This window comes from Oryctolagus cuniculus, chromosome 19 (assembly GCF_051225735.1).
Source record: "Oryctolagus cuniculus isolate XC-2025 breed Fujian yellow rabbit chromosome 19, ASM5122573v1, whole genome shotgun sequence".
Classification (NCBI taxonomy): Eukaryota; Metazoa; Chordata; class Mammalia; order Lagomorpha; family Leporidae; genus Oryctolagus; species Oryctolagus cuniculus.
This window is the reverse complement of record NC_142885.1, coordinates 11,199,460-11,203,207: the sequence shown is the minus strand read 5'-3', so window position 1 is coordinate 11,203,207 and position 3,748 is coordinate 11,199,460. Positions and strand designations below refer to the sequence as shown.

The window sequence follows — 3,748 nt, the reverse complement described above, 5'->3', positions numbered from 1 at the left end:
GGCCCCGCCCACGCCGCGTGACGCAAGCGGCCCCGCCCACTCACCCGCGCGCGCGCGCGCCCGCCCGCCCAGGCCCCGCCCGGGCATTCGCGCCGCTCGAGCTTCGGTCCCCCATCCCGCAGCTCGGCCCGCTGCGGTCTTGCGAGTGTCCTCTGCTTCCCTGCTGCCCCCCGCCACGCTCCCACCCACCCACCCCCCTTTTTTTTTTTTTACTGCACCCGGATTCCTTTGCCTAAGCCTCTCCAGACTCCCCTCCCCCCTTCAGGCCCCGGGCCGGCCGGGCCTAGGGCGCGCGTGGGCTCCTGGGAGTTGTAGTTCACAACGCCGTCCACCGGCGCATTGAGGAAACCGAAGACAAAAGGGCGGCCGAGACTACATCTCCCAGTGTGCATAGCGCGCAGGGGCGTGGGAGGATGGGGCTCCTAAACCGGCGGACACGGGAGACCTCTGGCGGGGACGAGGGCGGCAACGGTCGGAGCGAGTGCTGATTCACGGCCCCGCCCCATGTCCTCTGGGCAGTTACCCGGGGAGGGGCGGGGCCCCAGCCCAGACCCTGTTTTCCAGGCAGAATAGCCGGTCATGGCGGGGAGCAGGGCCCGGGAGAGGGAATGAGGGGGCGCGGACACGGTAGCTCCAGCCTGTCAGCATGGCGCTCCCCCGCGCGACGGCTGCCTGAAGCGGGGGACTCTCTGTCCCCAAGCGAGGCTCCAGGTCCGCAGTCCCCCTGGAGGCTGCTGGACCTGTCCGGGTGACACGTAGGAAGCGGAATAGCGGCTGGGCACCCTGGTTCACGTCCCCAGGGGACGCGTCGGAGCCCGTTCCTCCGCTCCGGGTGGAGCTGCAGAATTTTTTATCTCCATGACACTGCGGCTGGGGCGGGCCACCCCTCTGCCCCCACCCAGCACCTGCACCCTGACACAGGCTTATTCCTGGGTTCCACAGCGCGCACCCACCCTCGCCTGCCTGCTTTGCATCAGTCGTTCGACAGGTATTGAGCGCCTGCTATGCTCCCAGCAATGAACGAAGCAGCAAAAAAAAAATCCCTGCCCCACAAAACAAGCGAGATAAAAATCAATAATGTGGGTTAGAAAGCAAAAAAAGGGAGTCCAAGGAAGGGCTCTGAACCTCACATGAGTTTCTGTGAGGGGAATATTCTAGACTCTGCTAGATGTCGGAGGAACCTGTCCTGGCAGAATTTAGGAGGTAAGTGCTGCAAATACATAGATAGATATATAGATTTTTTTTTTTTTTTAATGATTCTTCCTGGCTGGATAGGAGGAGCTTCTGAAAACCTGCCGCAGGGAGGCTGCTGACATCCCCGACCCAGCCGTGGCAGGATGATAGGGCTTCAGGGCCGGGAGTCCCTCCCTTACGTTGTAACAGGCAAGGAGTCTGCCGTGCCTGGTGTCCCCGGTGATCCTTAATGGGGGCTGCTGATGGAGTCAGGCACATAAGGGGCACCGAATGGCAGCCTAAGGAGTTCTAACTTTTTATTCTGCCATACATAGGAATGCCATGAGAGATTTTTAACCATGCCCAAAAAATTAAAAAAAAAAAAAAAAAGGATCAGTTTTGCATTTTGTCGTCGTCTTTAACTTCTCACTGCTTGGTACTTAGAGTCTGGCTCGGAGTCGGTGCATGGCACATGTGAAATAAAGACGTGATGCAGGCAGGCAGGCATGCGTGCACTCTGGACCAGCGTGTGGGAGATGGGCTGAGTGGGGAGAGGATCTAGAAATAGTTCTGTGTCTCCCCTCCTCCAACATGGGATCTGGCCTGGCCTCTCTTACCACATCGCCCAGCAGAATGCAACCCTGCTGGTGAATAAGCCCTCCCACTTCCTTCTGTCTCTCGCAGGACTGTTCGCCAAGTCATTCCTCTTCCTTTCTCTTCCTCCTTGCAGGCCAGAGCTGACCCACCGTGGCCTGGGTCTCCCAGCTGCATGGGAACCAGCCCTCTCTGGCCACGCCAGTTGTCCACATGTGGATCAAATGTGTCAATGAGTCGAGCCCCAGATGCTGAATCCTGGGAACTTCCTGCCACATTGCAGCTTTTTTTCGCTGACCTCTCCACCCAGTTCCTTCCCCCACCAGTCTAATGCACTTGGAAACACACACACACACACACACACACACACACCCCTCAGGCCAAATCTATTTGAGAAAAATAAAGCAGATGCAAAGAAAAAGATGTCCCAAAGCATCTGTAGTGTCCACATGCCGGAAGCTTCCCTCCACTGGTGCAGGGGAGAGCCGGCCAGCTCTGCCTTCGCTCCCCTTTGGAGTTTTAAAGGCTCCTGGCTTAGAGCTGCAGCTGCCCTCCCCCAGGCCCCCTAAACCCCCGAGGGCTGCTTCAGAGGCCAGAGCCGGGTTTCCTCCTCCCCTGCCACAAACCTGGAGCGAGGAGGTGCAGAAGGAGCCTCCTACCTTCTGCCTGGCCCCCAGCTCTGTGTGCAAAGCCCATCCTCTCTCTGGGGTCTCAAATTTCCCCAACTTTAAGATGAAACATTCGACCAAATGAGCTCTGAGTGCCATACGCAAGTGCGATGAGTCATAGTTCTAGATTCAGCCCGTGCTTCTGTAAGGAAAGCCGTTGGCACGCCGCAGCTGTGCAGACCGGGGCCGTGGGACTGAAAGATGGCGGAAGCCCAAGGGGTCAACAGACTCAGAATCGTCCCTGGTTGGTAGACCAGGAAGCTGGGACAGACAGAGGCTCGACTGAGTGACAGCACCTGAATTCGAACCCAGACAGACCTTCTGCACTTCCAGCTGCAGGTTGCACCTGCTCAGCCAGGAAAGGCAGGGCCTTGCCCTGGGTGACCCCCCCCCCCCGCATGACACCAGGGCACCCTCTATCCCACTTCTCCGGTGCTGGAGGACATGACCTTTTAAACGCATCCTCTCTGGCCGAGCTGGCAGACAAGCAGGCCAGCCAGGGACATTAGTGTCCTGCTGTTTCTGTGCAGTCAGCCATAAATCACCGTGGCTCCATCCCCTGGCTCCCGGCTTCCTCCTGTGGCTGGAGAGCTCCCCGACTAGTGTAGCGGCAGCGGCGGCAGCATCTTCTGTAGCCGACCGACAGCGCTCCCAGCCCTGACCTCAGGGGACGCGTCCCCATCTATGTCCTGCCAGGCTGGCCTGCGATAAGAGCAGAGAACACACTGGATTCAGAAGTGGACGATGACCAGGACATCTCTGTGGCCAGCTTTTCCTCCTGCACATCTTGGGCCAGGCAGGGGAGGAAGCACGTGCTGGAGGCAGGACCTAGGAGCAGAAGCCCAGACTTTGCTGTTGACCTTGCTGAGTGACCTTGGCCAAGTCACTTCACTGCTAGGCGCTTCAGATTGTGCACTTATAAAATAAAGGAATTGGTTGGGGCCGGAGCTGTGGCATAGCGGGTAAAGCCACCATCTGCAGTGCCAGCATCCATATGGGCGCCGGTTCTGGTCCTGGCTGCTCCTCTTCTGATCCAGCTCTCTGCTGTGGCCTGGGAAAGCAGTGGAAGAGGGCCCAAGTCCTTGGGCACCTGCACCCACGTGAGAGACCCAGAGGAAGCTCCTGGCTCCTGGCTCCTGGCTCCTGGCTTCGGATCAGCGCAGCTCCAGCCGTTGTGGCTAACTGGGGAGTGAACCAGCGGATGGAGGGCCCCCCACACACACTTTGTCTCTCTCTCTCTCTCTCTCTCTGCCTCTCCTGCTATCTGTGTAACTCTGACTTTCACATAAATAAATAAATATTTTAAAAATAAA

The 3,748-nt window shown here is 58.3% G+C and overlaps 1 long non-coding RNA gene across 1 annotated transcript; it reads left to right on the top strand.

Moving 5' to 3' along the window:
* Positions 1–547: 547 nt before the first annotated feature.
* On the top strand, positions 548–3,748 carry LOC138847004 (uncharacterized). Its single transcript, XR_011384569.2, has 2 exons — positions 548–1,203; positions 1,904–3,748. It is a non-coding gene; the product is annotated as an uncharacterized LOC138847004 (long non-coding RNA).